This window comes from Rhinolophus hipposideros (assembly GCF_964194185.1).
Source record: "Rhinolophus hipposideros genome assembly, chromosome: 26".
Lineage (NCBI taxonomy): Eukaryota > Metazoa > Chordata > Mammalia > Chiroptera > Rhinolophidae > Rhinolophus > Rhinolophus hipposideros.
Window position 1 is genome coordinate 7242611 of NC_138072.1, and position 25990 is coordinate 7268600.

Sequence of the window (25990 nt, forward strand, 5' to 3'; positions counted from 1 at the left end):
CAAAATTTACTAAAATGATACATGATTTCCAAAGGACTGGTGCTACTTCAAATTTGATTGTCTTACAAAGAAACCACATTAATTAAACTAGCAAATAAAGTGTCATGATTTTGAAAAGCAAGACTAAATATCCATAATGTTTCAACACTGTTAAGCGCCACTGTTATCCTGGAGAGAATGATGAAAAAGAGTAGCCATTACCTGATCTCCTGGGAATGGACATCTTTGAGAAGCAATGTAGGTGTGTGCCCTGTTCATTTACCACCCACACTTGTCATTTCTCTTCTTTACCTATTTAATGGGTCAAGTCACTGATATGCTGTATAGATGTAGTAAACTATATCTTTAATATTAACATCAACCTTTATGCAATGAGAATTTCACGTGAGGGTCGGATGAAACTAGGTTTGAATTCAGAACTAAATGATGCTCCAAGATGAACAAACCAGGTGAGCACAGATTTTAAAACTAAAATTCCTGCATGCATTAATTATATTCCAGGTAGTATTCACCAGAGATATGGCTCTCAAAATGAGAAGGGACTAACACAGAATCCTCTGTAGTAATTTTTAATTTATTTGAAGATGTGGTATAGGAACTGAAATGAAGATTCAATATTAAGTACTGCCTTGATATCTGGAAAAATAAGAAGGGCTTCAAATGGCCAAGCAACTGGTTCCCCTCCCCACTGCCCCTTGGATAAGATCCCTTAGCCAAACACCCCTCCTTTTCATGGGGATCAGGCACGGATTCTGCTTATCCTTGAGTAGTGGGTGTAAACTCTCTGCCAGCCCACAGAATTATTTAAATAAGTCTGTGCCAATGAAGGGTCACCCTACCCTCTTGTTATTATAAAGCCTGCTTCCCACAGCCACTGTTTCTTAACTCTGTCCCTGATCCCATACTCTGAGGCTCTGCAGAGCATGGGGTGTCTTCCGCTCCCAGGCTGAGTGTGTGGGACTGGTAAACTCTTGCCATCTCATCTGTCTGATGTTGTGTGTTCATCCATTTAGGCAGAGGACAGCTCCCTCACTAATGGGTGAACAGCAGGCATCAGAACAAAAGATTCAGAATCTTCAACTATTACCTATCATTCAAACCATAGGGCTCCTTCCAAATGCTTTAATAAGCACCGTCATGGCTCTTAATGTTTCTGAGTTTATTATCTGTGTGGATCACTACTTAGAATTGTCTAGTGTTCATGGTCTTTATGCCTTCTCACTGCAGATATACTCCATGTCATTGCCAATTTAGAAAGCTGATACTCCAATTATGGACTTAGAAAGAAATCTGTGCCATTCCATCTTTAGGATGGATACATGATCTTATTCCAACTGGGTTCATTCTCGTGTCCTTTCAGCAGAATGTATGCATTTGCACATTGTGTATGATAGTAGATAGAGATGGACTGCCAGCATCAGGGGCCAGCCACATGTTACCCTGAAAACACTAGATTGCACGTTTACCCCTCAAAAATAGGATTTTCTTTGCATTTCTCTGATCAGATGATTTTTTCCCCCCTCTCTCTCAAGGAGGGCGATACCACCCTGAGCTGAGGTAATATGATAAAGCTTTGTAAGAAGAATCTCTTTATTGGATAAGGTTAGCAAACTAATGCTATCTGAGATTGTATTACAGTATCCCTCGTGTGTGCCTGGAGTGAGATTTTCAGAAAAGATCATCTCAGAGAGGTAAAGAAGAAATCACTGCATTTTCTCTCCAAAATCCTTTTCAAAACAGATTTGACAGTTGAGTGATTACATCTCTAATGGAGACTGCAAAAGAATGTGTGAGATTAAAAACTCACAGCTCCATCCACAAGCTACTGAACAAAAAGGGTCAACAGAAACACAGAACCCCCAAAATCAAACCCAGAACACTACCCAGCTTTACCCTCAATACATAGAGGTGAAGGTCTGTGCCCTCCTCAGTCTTTGATATTTGGGTCTCAAAATGCCCCAGGGTTTTTTCTTCTGTAAAGAGCTCATCAGCTTGCTCAGAAACTATGAACCTAAAATTAGTAACATCTGACTGGAGGAAGGTATACCTGTAGAAATAAAACTTTCCAATCTTGTTTAAACTTCCAAATGAGGTATTAGAGAGCAATGTGCGAGAAATAGCATCTTTCTAATTACTGTTTAATTTAGATATTTGGGTTTAGAACCAACTTTCAGGGAGAAAACTAAAGAGAGAAATGAGAAAACATCAAATACTAATGCTGTTTTCTGTTTAGAATGGCACATATATGGATCTGCTTACACATTTTACGTTATGGGCTTATTTGCATTCACAATGAAGGGAAGCGCGTCTCATGTGGGTTTACAAGACATCCCGTAAATCAATTATCTTCTGAAAAGAGAATTCAAAGATTCTCTTTCCTAACTAAAATGTTATCCTCCTGCTAATTAGTAGGAAATGATATTAATAACTACAATTTAACTAAAGAAACACAGACGTACAGCAAAATGATGAAATGCAAAATATTAAGAAGTATAGCCATCCATTTCATTGCTGTTCGAGTTCAGATATTGTTATGTGCATTTCAGTTTTTTGATAGCTGGGATACTGAAGAAGTAGAGCTGTGATTCTTTCCAACCATTGCTTGTCTCTGCCACCGCCCCAAACATACACTTCTATACAAGGTTTCTACTGAGACTACAACTGATGGAAAGCACACTAATTACTCCCCATCTTGTCTTTCACTGTGAGCATTAACCCGACATAGAATGTCAGCCCTCCCATTCTTAGCGCCACACACAAAAAGATATATTTTCTTCCATTACAGCAGGACTTTTAAACAAAGAGCATGCTTCAGAATGACATGGAACATTTACTTACTGCGTTTGTATAAATTCTAGGTACCTGCATACTGACCCAGACCTATGATATCACTACCTTGGATGGAGTGGGGCCCAGCACATTGTTGTATTTTTCAACAATCTGGGGTTCAGAGATAATTATATGTTCTTCTTGGCAGCTGGAGCTGGCCTGCTGATGTTGTGTCTGCTGCTGCTTGCTCTGCTGCCCAAGCACCTCTGTTAATAATAGGAGCAGAGACCCCACTGCCGACAAATACGGAGACCTACGCTGGCATCCTGGAGCTGGGGTCTTCATGGATACTCTAGCTCTTCCCACACCATTCATTCTGGCATGAGGCCAAAGGAAGAAGCCTCTTTAAAGGTGGGGACAATTTTCAAAATGAAAGTATATCAACTGTCAGGTATGATGTCGAGTCTGACATCACAGTGAACAGAACTTCCTATCACACTAATGACTAGCTTGCATGTACTCCCTGCTCACACTAGTGTCATGCACTGAGTCTGCTCAAAGGGACTGGACAAAGATGTCCAGCAAGAGTGCAATACACAGTGAGTGCTGAAGCCACAAGTCATAATAACCACCAAGACAGCAGGGCTCGGGCGAGAGGCTGCCTTAGAAATGGAGAAGCAGAGGTGACTCAACAACGAACACAGGTAAACACAACAAGAAGAGTGAAGCTAACTAGTTGTAACTAGGGACATTTCCATGGGTCTTGTCTCTCACAAATAAACACCGGAATTTGAATTCCCAGATGCCACAGCAAAGAGATGGTAGATATGTGACCTACACTCTACCAGTCAGACACATAAAGATTCAGTTCATGGCAGGTGACTGGCGGCAAGACCTTTGTGCAGTTCTAGCAACATCTAGTTCACTAGTACAGATGGTAACAAAGGATGGGAAGAAGATGGGGACTTGGTTGACTCCTGATTGATTTATGGAACTGGTGCTGGGACATGATTTCCTAAAAGCATTGTATGCTCCATGATGCAAATTTCCTCAACAGGCCAGTTCTCTGGCAGGACTCTGAGACGTGTTTCTGGAGAAGGAGAACTGAGACCATCTCTGTTTCCTTACTGTATGTCAAGCACTTTCTAACAATCTTTAACAAATCCCATTTTGGGGTGAGGGGAAGAACAGATGGAGCAGAGGGGATTTTTAGCCCAGGGGAACCAATCTATGCAGTACTGTTATGGTGGACCTTACACACCTGTCAAAACCCATCACCTATGGAACACAGACACTGGGCCCTGATGTTAACTCTGGACTTCCATTAATAATAATGTCTCAGGATGGGTTCATCACCTGTAACAACTATACAACCGTAATGTGTGCAAAGGATGTCTATGGGAACCCTGTACCGTCTACATATATTTTTTGTAAACTGCTTGAGAAAAGGTTGATTCATTTTAAAGGAAAAAATAACTATCAAGTATGAAAAGAAAGAAAGAAACCTTAACTGGACACTGCTAAATAAAAGAAGCCTGTCCAAAAAGTGTCTAGTGTTGTGACTCCAATAATGTGACTTTGAGAAACGGTCAAAACTATGGAGATGAAAAAAATAGCAGTGGTTGGCGTGGCTTTGGGGGTTTGTGGGAAGGATGAAAGGATGGTGCACAAGGGGCTTTTAGGGCAGTATAGCTCTACTCAATGCTATTGTAATAGTTGAACACCACATTATGCATTTGTCAAGCGCAAAGAAATCTAGAGCACAAAGAGCAAAACTTAATGCATGCAAATTTAAAAGAGTCATTGAGGAGTTCAGGGAATCCCAATAAAGAATACAGACTTTGTCAAGAGAATTTAACTGCATTAGAAATGTATGAAGCAGACTCACTGAAGAAGGGGGGAGAAAGGTGCTAACCTCTGTGACCTTCGATATGAAGAGAGTCTGTGAGCTAAAAGGAAAGGAACTGAACATAAGCACTTTAGTTGATAAAGTGCCCCAAGGGCACATAGGTTAACAATTTCAATACTGCCATGTACGTATGCTGCAACTGAAAAATTAAGTAAGCCGATGACAGACCACGGGAGCCAGAGTTCTTTGTGAGTGGGACTTAACAGAAAAGCAAGGGAAGAGGGCTAGAATGACCCATGTCACGGGTTCAAGTTGGACACCTAAGTAGGACATGGTGTTCAATTTAATATAGACACAGAAGTTAGGTCTAGACCTTTACAGATATGTATATGTGCATAGATTATTGTACACATGTATTTCCTTGCTCTGACAGTGGAGAGGACCAAAAAGAGATAACACCTCAGTAGCAGTGAGCACACCTGGGATGAAAGTGGGGGAAACAAGATTTTCACAAGATACTTCCTAGTGTTTGCTTTTAGTTTATATTACGATTTTACTTTTTTTTTTTTCCAAGCAAAGTCTTGAATAATGCCCCTAAGGACTAATGTTAGTCCTTAAGATGCTTAAATCTGAGATATCCCACATAAATAAATCCATGTCAATGGATAAGTTCCGAATGATGAATCAAGATACCGGAAAAAAAATCAAATTAAATGTCACAAGAGAAACAGGTAAAAACTATGGGAGAACTAAATAGTTGTAAAGGACCTTTAAAAAAATAATTCCCAGAAGTCTTCCTTAACGTGGCATTTGATCTAGCAGTTAAGAATGAGTAATACATCAAGCTTGAAGATTTATTTTTCATCTTGAATGTGATTACATTATTTTAATTGCATCTTGTTTAAGTCTAAGCTCCACCCTATGTAGAAAGACTTAGTCACAATTTCACAAACGGTCTGAAACCAGAACTTGCAAAGAGATCGTTGACTTTGTCAGTCTGGATCTGTCTCGAGAAAATCACTATTCTTTGTTAATTATCAGTAGAATGTAAAGAACATTCTTCACCACCATGCTCTTTACCCTATACTGACAATGATTTGTGAAATGCCTTTAAACATGTTTCAACAGTATTACTTTAGACACATTCATTCCCAGATATATTTAGAAAAATGTGAGACATCTGGGGTTACAGAAAAACAAACAAACAAAAAAAACCAAAATGTTAGTCCTTAAGATGCTGAGAATCAAAGAAGTCAAACAAATAAATATACACAATGAATAAACGTTATAAGGAGGTATGTCCTCGGTAAAATGGAAGCACCCAAGATTGGTATTTAAGAGTTACAAAATAGAGATAAAAAAAAAATGGCGGCGTGAGGTGAGCCTCTGTAACGCTCCCCTGGAATTTACAACGAATCGGACAACAATAACTCCACAAAAAAGGGGGAGCGTAAAGGCCTGAACTGGAATATGGGAATAGAGAAAGTAAGCGTACTGAAGAAACTGGAATACTCTAAATATCAAACTTTCTTTTACATAAACTCAAGGGTAACCACTCAAAAAACATCCAAATCTGAAATATATACTGTAATAAAAGAAGAAACAGAGGGAAACATCATAGAATACCACCACACAGAAATAACAGACAACAACAAAAAGGCAAAGAAACAATGGAGACACAGCCTTACCAGAAAACTAAAGACAGAATGACAGGAAATCCTCACATATCAATAATCACCCTAAATGTAAATGGACTGAACTCACCAATAAAGAGACACAGAGTAGCAGATTGGATCAAAAAACTAAACCCAACCATATGCTGCCTACAAGAGACACATCTCAGCTACAAGGACAAGCATAGACTCAAAGTGAAAGGGTGGAAATTGACACTCCAAGCAAATGGTACCCAGAGAAAATCAGGTGTAGCCATAATGATTTCCGATGAAACAGACTTCAGGGTGAAAAAGATAACAAGAGACAAAGATGGACATTTCATAATGGTAAAGGGGACTATACAACAAGAAGACATAACAGTCATCAATATTTATGCCCCCAATCAGGGAGCACCGAAATATACCAAGCAACTACTAACAGAACTAAAGGGAGAAATTGACCTAAACACAATTATACTAGGGGACTTAAATACATCATTGACAGCTTTGGATAGATCATCCAAACAGAAGATAAATAACGAAATCGCAGCCCTAAATGACACATTAGATGAATTGGACATAATTGACATATATAGAGCACTTCATCCTAAAACATCAGACTATACATTCTTTTCTAGTGTACGTGGAACATTCTCAAGGATAGACCATATATTGGGACACAAAATCAGCCTCAGCAAATTTAAGAAGATTGAAATCATACCAAGCATATTCTCTGATCACAAAGCTTTGAAATTGGATATCAACTGCAAAAAGAAAGCAGGAAAAAACACAAATACATGGAGATTAAACAACATACTTTTAAAGAATGACTGGGTCAAAGAAGAAATTAGAGGAGAGCTCAAAAGATACATAGAAACAAATGACAATGAAAATACATCCTACCAAAATTTTTGGGATGCCGCGAAAGCAGTTTTAAGAGGGAAATTTATATCATTACAGGCCTATCTCAAGAAACAAGAAAAATCCCAAATAAATAATCTCATGTTACACCTTAAAAAACTAGAAAAAGAAGAACAAGCGAAACCCAAGGTCAGCAGAAGAAAGGAAATAACAAAAATCAGAGCAGAACTAAATGAAATAGAGAACAAAAAGACAATAGAAAAAATTAATGTGACAAAAAGCTGGTTCTTTGAAAAGATTAACAAAATCGACAAACCCTTGGCTAGACTCACTAAGATAAGAAGAGAGAAGACACTAATTAACAAAATCAGAAATGAAAAAGGGGAAGTTATCACGGACACCACAGAAATACAAAGGATTATCCAAGAATACTATGAAGGACTATATGCCACCAAATTTAATAACTTAGAAGAAATGGACAAGTTCTTAGAAACATATAGCCTTCCAAGGCTGAATCATGAAGAACTGGAAAATCTTAACAGGCCGATCACCAGTAAGGAAATTGAATCAGTCATCAAAAACCTTCCCAAAATCAAAAGTCCTGGACCAGATGGCTTCACCAGTGAATTCTACCAAACCTTCAAAGAGGATCTAATACCAATCCTGCTCAAACTCTTCCAAAAAATTGAAGAAGAGTCAGTACTCCCTAACTCATTTTATGAGGCCAACATTACCCTGATACCAAAACCTGGTAAGGACAACACAAAAAAAGAAAACTACAGACCTATATCTCTGATGAATACAGATGCTAAAATCCTAAACAAAATTCTAGCAAATCGAATACAACAATGCATTAAAAAGATTATTCATCACGACCAAGTGGGGTTCATCCCCGGGGCACAAGGATGGTTCAACATTCGCAAATCCATCAATGTGATACATCACATAAACAAAATAAAGGACAAAAATCATATGATTCTATCAATTGATGCAGAAAAAGCATTTGATAAGATACAACATCCATTTATGATTAAAACACTTACTAAAATTGGTATAGAAGGAAAATACCTCAACATAATAAAGGCCATATACGACAAGCCCTCAGCTAATCTCATAATTAATGGTGAAAAGCTGAAGCCCTTTGCTCTACGTTCAGGAACACGACAAGGTTGTCCCCTATCACCTCTGCTTTTCAACATAGTGTTGGAAGTCCTCGCCAGAGCTATCAGGCAAGAGAAAGAAATAAAAGGCATCCAAATTGGGAATGAAGAAGTTAAATTGTCACTCTTTGCAGATGACATGATGCTATATATAGAAAACCCTAAAGACTCCACCAAAAAGCTATTAGAAACAATCAATGAATACAGTAAAGTTGCTGGCTACAAAATCAACATACAAAAGTCCATTGCTTTCTTATATACCAACAATGAAATCTCAGAAAAAGAGATAGAAAAAACAATTCCTTTTGCAATTGCAGCAAAAAGAATAAAATACCTAGGAATAAACTTAACCAAGGATGTGAAGGATTTATATGCTGAAAACTATAAGACATTTTTGAAAGAAATTGAAGAAGACACAAAGAAATGGAAAGACATTCCGTGCTCATGGATTGGAAGAATCAACATAGTTAAAATGGCCATATTACCCAAAGCCATATACAGATTTAATGCAATCCCCATTAAAATCCCAATGGCATTTTTTAAAGAAATAGAAGAAAAAATCATCAGATTTGTTTGGAACCACAAAAGACCCCGAATAGCCAAAGCAATATTAAAAAAAAAAGAACAATACTGGAGGTATCACACTCCCTGATTTTTCCTTGTACTACAGGGCTACAATAATCAAAACAGCTTGGTATTGGCGGAAAAACAGACACATAGACCAATGGAATAGAATTGAGAACCCAGAAATAAAACCACATAAATATGGACAGATAATTTTTGACAAACAAGCTAAAAACATACAATGGAGAAAAGACAGCCTCTTCAATAAATGGTGCTGGTAGAATTGGATAGCTACGTGCAAAAGAATGAAACTGGACTGCTATCTGTCACCATGTACCAAAATTAATTCAAAATGGATCAAAGACTTAAGCATAAGACCTGACACAATAAACTGCATTGAAGAAAACATAGGTACTAAACTTATGGACCTTGGGTTCAAAGAGCATTTTATGAATTTGACTCCAAAGGCAATGGAAGTAAAAACTAAAATAAACAAATGGGATTATATGAAACTGAAAAGCTTCTGCACAGCAAAAGAAACTGTTGACAAAATAATGAGGCAACCAACTGAATGGGAGAAGATTTTCGCAAACAGTTCCTCTGATAAGGGGCTAATATCCAAAATATACAAGGAACTCATGAAACTCAACAACAAAAAAACAAACAACCCAATTGAAAAATGGACAGAGGACCTGAAGAGACATTTCTCCAAAGAGGATATACAAATGGCAAATAGACATATGAAAAAATGCTCAACATCGCTAATCATCAGAGAAATGCAAATGAAAACCACAATGAGATATCACCTCACCCCAGTCAGAATGGCTTTCATCAACAAAACAAATAGTAACAAGTGTTGGAGAGGCTGTGGAGAAAAAGGAACTCTCATACACTGTTGGTGGGAATGCAGACTGGTGCAGCCGCTATGGAAGGCAGTGTGGAGGTTCCTCAAGAAATTACGAATAGAATTACCATATGACCCAGCAATCGCTCTCCTGGGTATCTACCCCAAAAATATAAAAGCATTTCTCTATAGAGACACGTGTACGCCAATGTTCATTGCAGCTTTGTTTACGGTGGCCAAGACATGGAACAACCAAAATGTCCTTCGATAGATGAATGGATAAAGAAGTTGTGGTACATATACACAATGGAATACTATTCGGCGTTAAGGAAAGATGATATAGGAGCATTTGTGACAACATGGATGGATCTCGAGAGAATAATGCTAAGTGAAATAAGTCAGAGAGAAAAAGCAGAGAACCCTATGATTTCACTGATATGTGGTATATAAACCAAAAAGAACAAGACAAACAAATGAGAGACAAAAACTCATAGACACAGACAATAATTTAGTGGTTACCAGAGGGTAAGGGGGTGGGGGGTGGGTGATGAGGGTAAAGGGGATCAAATATATGGTGATGGAAGGAGAACTGACTCTGGGTGGTGAACACACAATGGGATTTATAGACGATGTAATACAGAATTGTACACCTGAAATCTATGTAAATTTACTAACAATTGTCACCCCAATAAAATTATTAAAAAAAAAAAAAGAGTTACAAAATAGTTCATTGAATGTGGGCCACAATGCATTCCAAGCAGATGGAAGGGCATATGAGTTGGATTTAAGGCTGACAGAGTATCATCACACAGAACTGACCGACTCTAAATGTTTCAGTCTGACTCTATCAGAAGTGAAGGTGAAGAGGGGCAAAAATTACATTTGGAGAACAGAGGTCAGTTCATAAAAGTCCATCTTTGTTATATTAAGGACATCAGAATTTATCCTGTATTGTTCAGAAAGCTACTGAAGGATTGTTTAGGTTAGCAGTTACTTCATCAGATTATTTGTTTTAAAAAGTTTACTGTGTGTAGAAATGTGAAGACTGGATCAGAGCAGGAAAACAAGTTAGGAGATAGTTTAGAAATTCAGGCTAGGCATATTCTAAGGCAGGGGCATGATGTCTGAAGAACAGGGAACATGGAATAAATCCAGGAGATTTTTTTAAAAAATCAACCTTATTTTGATATTTAAGAAAATTGGAATATAGATAGAGCCAGAGACTATAAGGGGAAGAGTAGAACTCGGTTAGATTTTAAGTTTACTATGTTACATTTGAAGGGTCTAAAAGATACTTAAACATGGAAAATATTCACTGAATGAATGAATGAATGAATGAATGAATGGATGGATGGATGTAATGCTTAACAGGCAATCAACTAGATGTGCCAGGATTCCACAGAATGTTCTGAGCTTCAAAAAATGTCTTCATTGTTATTAACCAATTAGTGCCATTTCAAATAATTAGAGAAAGATAAATTATTAAGGAAGGTTATTGAGTGGTTACTATGTGCCGTGTAGTTTTAAATACTTTATATGCATTTCCTCCATTTAATTTTCATGACAACCCATATAATTTCACAGATGAAGAAACAGAATGATGAGTGCAATACTTGGACAAAAGCCACCAAGATAGTGGCTTGCTTCTTCTCATATCTGAGTAAATTTAGCTGTCTATATATAATAAATATCATTACTACCATGTTTCCCTGAAAATAAGACTTAGCCAAACAATCAGCTCTAATGAGTCTTTTGGAGCAAAAATTAATATAAGACCCAGTCTTATTTTACTATAAGATCAGATCTTGTATAATACAAATAATATCATATCACATCATATCATATCATATCATATCATGTCATATCATACTGTGTCTTATATTAATGTTTGCTCCAAAAGACACATTAGAGCTGATTGTCTGGCTAGGTTTTATTTTTGGAGAAACAGGGTATCACACAAATTTTGACCTAGGCTTGGCCTTTTGGCAAACTTAGAATCTTCTGATTAAAAAAAAAAAAAAAAAAAAAAAAAAAAAAAAAGCTCTACAGGAACTATGGAACTAGAAAAAGTATTTGGACCTGGAAGTCACTATTAATTGGCAGTGTGTCAAGATTGATGCTAGAAGCAGCAGATGTCAGAACTGAGGAGTATAAAATTAGTAATAAAAGTAACAGAATAGCAGACTCCAAAGATCCACAGAGACGAGTTTGCCCTCCAAATATAATTACCCCATGATAACAGAAAAGGGAATGCTAAAGTCCCAGTGTTCTCAACCTGGGTAATGCTACCCCACAGGGAACATTTGTCAATCTCTGAAGATATTTGATTGTCATGAGTAAGGGAGAAGGTCCTACCAATATTTACTGGATAGGATCCAGAGAGGTAGCCAAAGATTCCACAGTGCACATGACAGGTCTATCAACAAAGAAGAAACCCATGCAAAATGTCAAGATTCCTGCTGTGGAGAAACTTTACTGCAGCTCAAAGTTTCCATTTGAAAACAATTTGGATCAATGGTCAGTCCAAAATAAATAACGTACTGTCATCAAAAACCTTTCAGCCAGAAAATGTAGATGCTTTTGAAAATTTGTCTTCATCCTTGGTGAATGATAACACAAAAAAGAAAAAAAAATCATCAGAAACCAATAGAAATGAAACCACTGGATGACACACTGATAGTGAAAATAGTTTCTGCCTATGGCAAAAAAAAAAAATATTTTGTTATTTTATTAAATCACAAAACTTAGAAAATAAGTTTGAAGAAGATGAACTCAGGAATTACTCATGTTTTCTTTTATTAAGAAAGAAAGTGATCACAGAGGAGTGAAATTCAATAAGTAGAGCAACATGTATATGAGAAATGATTGCAATAAACTTACTTGTATATCAATAAAGTAATTATATTCAGAAATTTCCATTCTTGTTTTTCTTCCAGTCTAGCCACTCATTTCCAGTTAGGAATTCCAATTTGCCCTCCATCCCCTTAACAAAAAAGGAAACAAAATTATTCAAAAGACCACCATTTATTTGTATAAATGGCTTGTTTCTCTGCAGTCTGCAAATAATGGGGACATGAGCAGAAGGGTCTTTTTTTTTTTTATAAATCCATTAGTAATTGGATTATTATAAGTGGTTGTGAACAGCTGTTCCTGAGATGGAAGCCACAGACGGAGGGAATGATTGCTGCTTACAAAGGAGGTCCATCGTAAAGTATAGCACACATGGCTTTTCAGGAAGGACCATTTGCAGTATGACAATGAAACAGTCTAAGGGCAAAGACTGGAGGGAGAAGGTAAGGGAACTATATTTAAATAACAGCATTGTATTATTTCTTTCCAATCTTTAATCTCCTTTATTAAAAGTGAAACTGCAGAGAGTAGAATCAGCTAAATATAGTCTTCACATTAAAAAAGACTGAGCTATGAACATATTACTGTTTTCTTATCTGCCTTTCTGTCTGTCTGTGTGTCTGTCCATGTGTTGGTCCATTGGTCCGTCCATCCATCCATCCATCCATCCATCCATCCATCCATGTATCTACTTTTGCTTTTAATCACACAAATGAGAAATTGCAATTACTTTCAGAGTCATTTTTCTCTTGAACTCTGGCCAATAGAGAGGACGTTTAAAAACAGGGCTCTGCTTTTTACTTGCCTTGCATTCCATTGGCATTATAAGGGAAGAAGGGAGATAATGTAACTAGAGAAACATAGAGCCATCTCTTTCATTTGTTACAGTGGGAAAATTAATCTGAAAATCACTTACATAGAAAAATCAAAATTGTCATACTTTCAAGTGATACATTTGTTTTTCAATTCAACTTATCTCTACTTTCTAAAATCATAATAAATAAGCACTCCCTTAATGATTAAGATCGTGCAGCATTTTACATAATCCATACAAAATTTTGTTGTTGCATTTTGGATCCTTGAACTCAAATCATCTACTGCTTAATTGGTATTGATATAGGGTTGGTTCATAATTGAGTTTGAACCTATCCATTATTTTTACAGAATGAAAAACAGAATGGAAAGCCCAAAGAACAGACTTTATTTGTTCAGAATGGGTGCTTAATTTCATATTTATGTTCATATTTATGTTCGTTTTTAATGGAGTCACCGGACGGAGTTTGAAACACGAAACACTCAAGGCATAACTTGCTTTTTGTTACTAAGCTTTGGGGAGAGGTGGATATTTAACTCAGTAGTCCTTCTAATTCCTTCCAAAACCAAAGCTATGTTCTAGAGTCTTGATGAAAATGAGAGTAACCTTTTCAAAAATATGTGTTGCAATAAAACATCCCTTTGACAACTATAATCATATATTGCTACTTCTAAGATAATTAAGATCCTAAAACACAGATTAAAACTCAAAGAGGCTAAAATGAAGACCTATGATAAAAGTATTTGAAGTTCAATCTTATTAAGTTAGATTTTAACATTTTTTTAAATGAGCCGCTTTGTTTAGCAACATGAGAAGATGATTTTGTTGTCGAGAGACCAGTACTCCTTTCAACATAACCGTCCCCATGATTTCTGTTTCTCAGTTTCCCCACTAGTAAAGTAGGATAACACTTGCCTCTGTTTTCTAAAGCCAATCCTAACAGTAAACTTGGGGTCATGATATTTAACTATTAAACATTTGGGACATAGAAAGCTAAGTGAAACAAGTCAGACAGAAAAAGCAGAGAACCCTATGATTTCACTGATATGTGGTATATAAACCAAAAACAAGACAAACAAATGAGAAACAAAAACTCATAGACACAGACAATAGTTTAGTGGTTACCAGAGGGTAAGAGGGGTGGGGGGAGGGAGATAAGAGTAAGGGAGATCAAATATATGGTGATGGAAGGAGAACTGACTCTGGGTGGTGAACACACAATGGGATTTATAGATGATGTAATACAGAATTGTACACCTGAAATTATGTAATTTCATTAACAATTGTTACCCCAATAAATAAATTAAAAAAAAAAAACTAAGTATAGGATACCACCTGCATTTTAGGGATTTAATCTAGGGAACCTAACAAACACCAGAGTTTTATAATCTTTATATACATATACACACAGAGAAACACACACACACACACACACACACACACACACACACACACACACATACACATAGTGCCAAAAAATATATACATTTTTGGGGCACCCCCCAGCCTGTGTGTGTGTATGTATATAGATAGATAGATAGATAGATAGATAGATAGATAGATAGATAGATAGATAGATAGATAGATATAGATATAGATATAGATATACAAAATATGCAATTTATTTTTCTTTATAGAATTCTCCTTTCTCATTATCCCAATTTTCTCATGTCCAATTCCTTTACAGCTCAAGTGTTGAAAAGTCTAATTCAGGTATTTTCAGTAGGATCACTTTCCATGAATCAAATTGAAAGTAAAATTTGTTATGACTACGGAGAAGCACAGACTCACTTCAAATAAAAATAAAGATATTATGTGGAAAGCTTTTACATGAGTTTTACTCATATCATTAAAGCAGATTCCTTTGTACAACCACGATCCATCTTAGGTGTCTTGTAATGTAATTGGATCACCAATTACATAGGACGCTAGATAAAGTCACTGCTCATTCATGACTCAATTTATATAATAAAACAAGCAATTGTAAATACAATATTTTAACTTCATGATATACATCTAATTTACTAATAAAAATATCTGCTTGTCTTTGAATCACCCTGTTGTTTTGTTGTTTATAAATAAACTGATAACAAAACAGGTTTTGCCAAAGACAAATACTGCCTCGAGAATTTAGCTATCATAAGTCCAGGAGTTAGTTTATGAACTATCTGTAGAATTTCCATTTCCAAAGGAACGTTACACAAATCTCCAAGGTTACATGCTCTCCAAGGCACGTTAGTAAATATCTGCAAGGTTTCCATTTTCCTGACAGAAACAATTACAAATGCCATGCAAGAATAATTTCACATAGAGAGTTGAAGCAGCTTTCAGAATTCTCTTAGGTAACAGTTGCAAATGTTTATGCTAATATTATTTAGCTTTTCACATTTAACTTAGTGAATCAGATTACTGAATTCAGCACATTTCCTTTGTTGTCAGTGTAAGTCTGAAAAAGAGAACAAACATTTAAAAAGTTGGAAGCAAGCTTATGTTCAAGTTCAAAACTATATGTTTTAAAACAAAATACTGCAGTATGTTTTCACCAGGGAACTTGTATTCCCTATTTCATTTCAGTAATGAAGAAAAGAGCTGCCATCTGGCCATTTCAAATGTATGAAGTTTGTGTTTCTATATATAAATGGTGACATATGGAAAGGAAGGTATGCCATTGACTGCATATTCCTAGAAATACTTAGATAATTTATTCCTCTGAAATTCTGTACTATCTGCCTCATCCAAGACATTATTTCTAATTTAAAAAAAAAGGAAAGGAAAAAATAAATCAAGGGAAATATGAAGTCTTGTTTATCAATCAAATATCCTCATAGTTCAAGAGTATTCTTTTAAAAATTAAGCTATTTCATAGTGTCTCTTAAAGATGTTTAGGCTTTTAAAGATAACTAAACATATATTTGTTATCCTTTCTTGACAAGAACCACAGATATTCCATTAAAAATGTAAAAAATATTTACGTAGATTTATAAAGGGAATAGCAGATACATTTTTTCAAGAGATTTTTAAAAGGCAGAGAGAGAAGAGTGAAACATAATTTATCAGGGCTAAGGAAGCTACAACTACAAAACAGGAAGAAGAGATAATGTTGATAGGAGAGACCATTTGCCCTGCAACAGCATAAAAAACACATTGACTTTGGAACTGTTAGGCAGGATAAGGCAAAAACAGGAGAACACACCATATGATCAAACAATACAATAAATTATTAAATTTTAAAAAAGCATTACACTGAAAGACACATTGCCATTAAACCCCCTCAAAATACTCCCCCTCGCTTCTAACACAATTATCCATCATTCTTGCCACTTTCTGAAGCAGCTCTGGAAGTCCTCTTTCATGAGTGTCTTTAGTTGCACTGTCGTGGCTGTCTCGATGTCCTGAATGGATTCAAAACATTTTCCTTTCATGGTCATTTTGACTTTGGGGAAGAGCCAGAAGTCACATAGGGCCGGATGTGGTGAATAAGGTGGATGAGGACACACTGCGATGTTTTTATTTGACAGAAGTGTCTGTATACCAGAAGCGATGTGTGACACAGAACATTGTCGTGATGGAGGATGAAGTAAAAACATTCACAAAAGAGGACTTCCAGAACTGCTTCAGAAAATGGCAAGAATGATGAGATAAATGTGTTCAAAGCTAGGGGGAGTGTTTTGAGGGGGGTTAATGGCAATGTGTCTTTTACTGTAATAAATTTTATGTAAACATTCACCATATTTTCAGAGCACACCTCATATACAGAAATATACAGAACAGCCATCTCCCCTTCCAACTTCACACGTAGGTGCCTATACACAGGGCAGATAGCAGAGCCTTATTCTTCAGATAAATCCAAATTGTCAAAGAAGATTTGAAAGCCTAAATATACATATGAAGTACACAGGAGAGTGAGTGAAACAAGACTTACCACAAGTACAAAACCATCAGAATACAATAGATGATAGAGAAGAGGGAGAAACATAAAATCAAAACTTGCAAATATGTAATAAAGAAAGTAAGAATGACATCAACCTTTTTTTTCCCACCTACAATACTACAAAGTAGAAACCTTCAGTGATACCTTCAATGAAAAGACTTTCAACTTAGAAATCTATTTCTATCCAGGCTACTTACTGCCAATCTAGTGTGTGCACAGAATGACACCTAAAGACTAAAACGATTATTTCCTCATATTTTTATCTCTAGGAAAACTGAAGAATGTCAGGCCAACACTCAGAGCTAGTATTTTATTCTGAGTAACACCACTTCCTCCTTCCTGAAATCTCTGCTTTGATGTTTTCTCTTTCTCTATCCATCTATTTAATTTCTCATTCTGCACTGGCACCTACTGTAAAATGCACTGGTTCCACAGACCAACTGAAGTCAGACAGTCTGTGTCCCCAGGACTGTTTAGCAAAGAAAGTCCCTCATTAAGAATCCTGAGAATTTTTTTCACCCCTAGGAAGGTGTCAGGTAGATTCATATACACTTACAGTGGGCATGCATCAAAATTAAACAAACAAAAGAAATGTATTCTAGTAGCCACTGAGGTAATCAAAGTACCTGACCCTGTTTCCATGATCACCATAAAGCCTTCAGATAAAAATGTAGCTTTGTGTGTGACCTTGAAAAATACTGATACTGAAATATGCTTTAGAGTAATATGTGTCTTCACGAGTTAATAAATTGAAACACTCGTTTATAAAAATATACACATTTTTATAAACATGAACCGCTGATAATTTTTCTATTACTTTATTTTCTCAGCTTTTATTTTTAAATTCTTCAAGTGACTGGTTTAATTCATTGGATCTGCAATTTTATCATCTGTAATTCATGGATGTATCCAGAGAGTTTATTAATTTCAACAGGTGTCCGCCAGAGATCTGAATCAGCTTGTAGAGCCAAATACATCAATTCTTCTAAGCTTACTTTATATAGAGTAAATGCCTGCTTTACATGTACAATAGGCCAACCACTATTTAGTGTTTCATTTTTATTATCTACAATTGGTCCTACCAGCAACAACCTTTCCCATGAATCTCATTGCCATAGGTCCTACCCAAAGCCAAAGAAAGGGCTCTAGCACTGTGTTATGTCGTCACATACTTTGGTCTATTTTGTAAAAATAAGGTATTTTCACTGTCATGTGATAGCACAGGTCACTCTTTCCAACCCCAGTTATCATTGCATAGTTAACCTGTGTGTCCAGTAGCACCTGAGAGCCTGGACGTCCTACAGATCCAGATAAGGGAAGTTGTGTTGGGGCACTTTTAATTTGTAGTAGTTTCTTTCTGTAGGTAAGTTATTGTTAGCTACCTATCCTGAAGTAGAAGTGGCACGTATTAATACAAAAGGGAATGCAAGAAAATTCAGGAGGGAGGTGTATACATTGAATCTGTGTCTGGGACACTGTTGGTGGCCACAGGTGGACCGTGTTGCGTGAAGTATGGTGTGGCGGAGGCTCCAAGTTCTCACCAGGTGATGGATGAATGAGAGTACGGTATAAACTCTTAATCTAAGAAGTTTATTTGGAAAGAGAAGAAAGAAAAGCAGGGTAGTGAATGTGTATGCAACACTGAAATATCAGCTAACAAAATGACTAGTATGTACTTGCCAGTTTCACCCCATCTGCTGTAATCATACACAATTTGAATTGACGAGCTCACAGAGAAACATACAGTCAGAAAAGTAAGACGTGTATGCATATGTGCATACACATATGCGTATGTATATAAACATGCACACATCTTATAATGTATATAAATACATCTATGCACATACAGAAACTTACACAAACATGTAATTAACACCCATATACACCTATATGTATAATTTACATAATTCCCTTTTTAAAATTTTATCTATTCTTCTATAGATACCATCCATAAAAATCTAACATTTTCAAATTTAATTTTTCCGGTATAAGCATATATACATATATGTATACATATGTGTGTATATATACACACACATATATATTCATATTTCTAATTATGATTCATTTAACAAATATGTATTATATATGTTATATGTCAGGCACAGATTATGTCATTTGAACAATGGTTTTCCCAATTATTCTTTGTCTTTTGCTATACAATATACACACAATGGAGTGTTAAACCCGATCTAGATAATGTGAAGCCTTCGATCTGAAAAATGAGTAACGTCAAAGCCTGCAATAAGAAATCCATGTTGAATCTTGAAACATTAATTTTTACAAGCTATCTCTATCATTGTAACCGTGTTTTTTCTACTGGAAAAGTGCCCCCCCTCAAAAATTACAACTATATCAACTCAAGTTATATTTTCTCCCTCTAATTTTTCCTGAGAACTTTCTTACATGTAACTTTTTTTCATTTCAGTTCCGGTCTTGTGCCCAAAAGCTAACTTTAAAAGTTAAACGAATCAATACAAGGCTTTACTTGAACAGTCTGTCTTGTAATGATCAGTAGGAATTAACTAAGAACTACGTCCTTGTCCCATGAAAGGCAAAACATGATTTTTTTCACTTAGATCTCTGCCTTTTCAGTGTTGCATATATTTGTATGGAATCTGCTTAAAATTTCTTTCAAAGACTGAAGCGACTGGATTTCTATATTTACAGTTTGAGTTCCTCTCACTGGACGTTAAAATTAAGCACTCTGATTTGTCCTCACTCCTCTTTATTTTCTTACCTCAAGTGTTTTGACCTTCAGTTCATTTTTCAAGATGCTCTTTCTAAAGACTCAGAGTACATTTAAAGAAAAAAAAAAGTTTAAACATTATAATAGCAATCCCTACATAATATTATCATGAGTTAAATGAGAAAGTGTAATTTTGATGTTCATAGTAGAAAGGATAATCTTTTATCTTCCAATGGTCTCCAGCAGAATGTGCTTAAATGAATGTGTTTGGAATATGGAGCGAAACTTCATCTGTGTTCTGCATAAGTGCATCTCAGTTTCATTTGATAGAGCTGTGGGACGTGAGAAGGAATTTTGAAATGCACAGCTGGTTTCCTGTAGATAAGTTTATGTGCCCTCCTTAACATAATGAAGAGAAGTTAAAATAATAGCTATCCCATAAACAAAATGCAACATTTCCAATCCGCTTTTCATTCTAATGGCTTTCAGTCCTGGTTTGGGATTTCCATGTAATCCTGCGTAAATGTGTGTGGCATTGAGCTCGGGCAAATTTCTTGAAATGTTTTAAGGATAACTTACAACTTGCAGCATGTTTTCGAGTATTTTCACGATTCTGACATATGCATATTAATCCTTAAATAAACTGTGTCAATGTAGGTATAGCTCGAGAGAGCTCCCAAAATATTCAATGTCAAACTATTAACACTGTGAACATACGTGAAATACTTTCTCATCCAAGAGCTTTCTTGATGAAAACAGTTATGTAGATTTAACAACAATGTAGAGTGCCTGTGTATGTGTGTGCATACGCATGTGATGGAGTGGAGACGGACGGGGTGATAAGAGGGGAAGAGTGTAGAATTGGTAATCAGCTATCACATTTGTCCCAAGGACCACCATGTCCCTTCCCTCTCAAGTCCCACTCAGGCATTCACCTCTTCTATTCTCACGCGTATGCTTTAAAACACTCAGGAGTTGAGACAACCTTTTCTTTTCCTAAAAGACAGTGAAAGAGAAGTTGTTTTGGGACTGAGTATTGTCTTGACATGGCAGTCTCCTAAAGTGCATTCAGGTTCCTTCCTGCCTGTTACCTGCCTGTACACCTGCTTAAAATGTCTGATGTTTCAGATCCTGATCACCTGACCGAGATCTATCCCCACTCTAATCATGCTTCCAGGTGGGAAAATGGCAAACTAGCAGGATTCCTTTCTTCCTCCCTTAACGTTTGTTCTTCTGTTGGCCTTCTACTGTACCTTGACTTCCAAGATGGAGATCTCCAGGATCCTAAGAGCAGGAAAGCTTTTTGACCAATTGTTTTCTTTCACTGTAAAGACTGATGGAGACTTCTGTTTGGTAGAGGTCATTCGAAACAAATACAAAGATTTTCTCCACAGCATTCCTAAGCAGTCACATCATCTATACTTCAGCATATCAGGAGATTAAGAATTCCTTACATTTTTAAGGCAACTCATTCGTATTTTGAACAGCCCCTCCTTAATATAGCAAGTGTAATGCTCGGATTATCTAGACGTGCCTGCCATGTGTTGTGTTCAGTAGTCACGCCCTAGTCATATGTATATTCACCCCAAATCAATTTGATGGGCATCCTAACATACACATTAGAATTTACATGGAAACCGTTTATATTTAGACTTCTTATATGCTGATGGTCTCAGGAACTTGATGGATGCCAGCTTTTACAGGAGTAAAGTAAGTACACTGAGGGGGAAAGATAATTAGAAGTTGGAAAAAAGTCAAGAGAGGCAAACACAGTTCTGGGACCCAGAGGCCAGAGTGCACGGTACTAGATACCACATGGCACTAGAATAGAACTTCCCAGACAAAGCCCGCTGACCCTGGGAAAGAGAGAGCTGCATGATGACACAAAACAATCTGCGCCATTGGAGGTCCACACAACTAGGGTAGGTAGGACTCATCTCCCAAAGACCAGCCTTGAAACAGTGTCAACATGACCTGAACTGGCATATGAGAGTATATGTATTGAAGTGGAGGGTGATTCAACATCACTACACGGATAGCTCAAGTGTAATATCTGCACCACAGCTTATTTTAATTTTATTTTTTTAATTAAAATGACAGGAGAGCACAGGTCGATGTTTTAATATGTTAGACTGTCCTTGCTTCTGATGTGTCACTAAGAAGACCAGCCCAGTTGTATGGTATACACTGGGGTATACCATAGAACTGGTGTGGGGTTGGGAGAGTAGAAATCAGACAAAACAATCAGCAAGAGCAGTAGCAGCCAGCAGATAATGGAGCAGTTTGCAGAAGTGAACTCCTGACCAGCACAACTCCAGTAACTAAACAAATACAAGGAGAAGGGCTGAGATGCTCGTTCCAGGAGATGTGAGTTATTTATCAAGCAGACTATGTATTATATTGACACAGACACACACACACACACGCACACACACACCATTTCATGCACATCATTCTTCTACTCAAAATCTTGCAACAACTCCCCATTTCACTGTAAGTCAAATCCAAGATTCTTATGATATCCTCCATTAGCTGCTCCAAATAGCATCTTCGTCTTCCTCTGTCTGCTCTTCCTTCATTGATTCTGTTCCAACCCTTCTTCAAGTCTTTTCTCAGTTGCTCCGTCCTCATTGAAGCCTATCCGGACTCCTTGTTCAAAACGACTCTGCCCCCAGGTCTCCCAGTCGCCCTTACCTTGTTTTATATTTTTTGACTATTCCACTTATCATCTTGTAAAATACTTTATTGCTGGTTCTCTGATTCTTCCTAGGTTATTAGCTCCATGCGGGCAGATATCGGGGTTTATTGACATATCCTACGGGACTAGAAAAGTGTCGGGCCAGACTTGAGTGTTCAGGAAGCATGTGTTGAATAAATGAATGAACTAGAGCTAATGCTGAATTATCTTCCCCTTTTGATGGCCACTTGAGATGTCATAAATTTTGTTAAAACTCACAAGTGGTGACAGCATATTTAACTGGGGTATCCCTCAGTGCAGAGAAGTGGAAGGAGAGACTAAGGAATCCAAATCTCTCTTTCCTGAATGTAATGTAGGATGTGAATATCTGGCACCACACAAAACTCATCCCAGATAATTCTGAGAACAGTCCTGGAGGAACATTAGTCATTATTACTAAGAAATAGCAGATTAATGCAAAGAGCTTGGTACCCTTTAAGCTAAATGCTCTCTCTGTAATGACAGAGTGAAAGAAATCAGAGCCTATTAGGTATAAAGTGAAGCATTGCGTTTTGGGAAAATGCATTAAAACAGTGCTCTGTTCTTGTTGCCCTAATTTGCTGTCAAGATACACAGGGCATTCAGAGCTGGATTTGAAGATTTGGTATTACAAGACTTCTACGGCTAAAGGGTCAGAGAGAAAACAGCATATATTTATAATCAGGCCCTTTATCTGCTTGGAAATGGAAGCTTGAATACAGGATAATTCACAGCAGTGTTTAAAAGGGTAGTTTTAAAAATTAATTATCTAGAGGTGCTTGTTATTGAGATACCATAATAGGTTTGGATGAAACTTTCAAGGTGCATTAACAGAAAGCCTCCAAGGTGCTGGTCTGTCTAGATGACTATAGAGAAGACTGACTCGTTATTTGTCAAACTCTTTCTTCTTCCTTTCTGGAAGATTATCACACAATTAGACGGCATTCTCCTGCCTCTGTTTCAGTTAGGCGTGGCTAGGTGGCTGAGGGTTAGTTAACACAACGAGGATGGATGTGGGGTTTGCCACTGTTAGACTTGGCTCATGAAAATGCGACATGGGAGGCTCTACACCTTTGCTCCCACTCGCTGCAGGAAGCTACATAGCCAGCAGAGAACCCCAATATTTATTGCATGGCAGAGTCGCAAGTTGGAAGGAGGTAGGGTGCTGAAATCACTGCATGGACAATCCACTACAATAGACTGTTAAAGGAATGAAAAAGTAAGCCTCTAATAGGTTAGATTTCTAAATGTGTGGATTTTTTTTTTTTATTACTATCAGCCTAATACACAAACGAGTTGTGCACGGACCTATGTCGTATATGCTAAACCTGGTTAAACCTGTATACTATATAGTAAAACAACACACAGGCACCAAATAGCTCTTTTCTTCCACTAGCTACTCAATCTCCAAAACATAAAATATGTTAAGTTAAAGACTTTATTGGAGGTAGACATATTCTATAATGGATTTTTGAAGAATTAATCCATGGCGATGAACAAAAGCAAAGCTAAAATGTATTAATGATACACGATTTTGAAAGCTTTGGGCATAAGGATGACGTAGTATCCGGATGGCTATTGCAGGGTTTGGGAGCTTGCGTTGCACAGGAGCTTGGGCCGGCGATCGTCCTTTCTCCACACGCCTACCAGTTCTTGGAAAGGAGGGATTATGCGTTGAAAGGGACAAGGGAAACTAGAAGGATGTTTATAAAAATTCTGATGTACAGTGATCACGGACAGGTGTGTGCAATGCATACAGAATGCTCTTAAAGCTAAGTATTTGGTGCCAAGCTGAGCAAAATGGGGCAGAGATGGCAGTGGCATCAGAAAAGTTTCTATTATGGGACAGGGCTGAACAGAGCATGCCTTCTCTTTCTTGTTTCAATCATGAGATCATGAAAGGACTTGTGACCACTTAGGAATTACTGGGATATAGAAATGGTCCTATAACCAGTATGCTAGAGAGCCTTGTGTGTTGGTTCCATTTGTGAGTCTGGAAAAATCTGTAATATCTCAAATGAGAAAGCTCAAGTTTTCCAACTAGAGAAAATAAGCATTTCCTCTGGGGAAATTACAATTTTTCCCCCAAGTTTAGCATAAACTACACTGACGTAGTGAATATTTGACTTGTTTTTACTACTTAGCATTTAAATACCGTTTCCTAGTATTATCAAACTGTCCCTCTGAGGGGAAACCTTCCAAGTCGGTACAAAAGGGCAAAATAAATGGGTTACATGCGACGTCTGTGAGCTGTAGCAAACGCCTGCCTTGAGTTAATGCTTTTGAGTTATTGAACCAGTGGCACAAATACCCCGATGATGAATGGGACTCAGAGGTCTGGCCAAAGGTGTCTTTTATGATAACATTCGCTTTATTCCAGAGCAGGTCTGACGTGTGTCCATATCCTGGCCCAGGCTTCCATTCTAATAACCTACATCACCTTTCTAATTGTCTTGTTCTTATTATTAACTTTGTTCTTTTTAAAGACAGTTTCTGTTATTCATAAGTACGGCCTTGACGGACACACATGGTTAATAGAATATCAGATGGTGTACTCCTTAGGTGAAGGCAGTGGTGACTACTATTTCCCATTTCAAAAAGCACTAATGTATATTACATTTGGCCTTCGGTGGAAGGAAGGAGCCCGGGAGCTGGTAGGGTGCAGTTTTAATTGTTTCATTTTGCTTCTTTTGGCCCGAGGAGACCAATGATATCACATCGGTATGTGATCTACCTGCCCACTGTGTTAAGTAGAATAGCATACAAATCTGAAGCTCATCTGGAAGCTTCCATAGGAGATGGTCCCTGAGCCAAGGTGAATGTTTACTGCGCTGAGAACATGTAGCAGTAACACTAGGAGAACAGTTGTGGTGGCACAATGTCTGATTGATTACACTTACGATCTTCCCACTATAAAAAAGAAAGTGATGGTTTCCATGTATGACAGTGATATTTAGCTAACTATTTGCACTGGTTTTTGCCTTCCTCACATGATAGTTTACCTCAGCACATGGCCACCCAGGTAAAGATTGTATCTTCCAGCTTTCCTTTCGATGCACCTAGGTTCTCTCAGAATGTGAACCGCAACGACTCGGGACACTTCCAGTCATACCCACTGAAGACGTGAAAGTGTATTTCCTATTCTTTCTTCCTTTCAACTGTATGGCATGAAGATATGATGGCAGGAGTCAAAGCAACCACTCTAAGCTCAGAGACATAATGTGTTAAGTATGACAAACTCATTTAACAAACCACACAGCTCTTATCTTGGGTCTCTGGAGTGAGGACTGG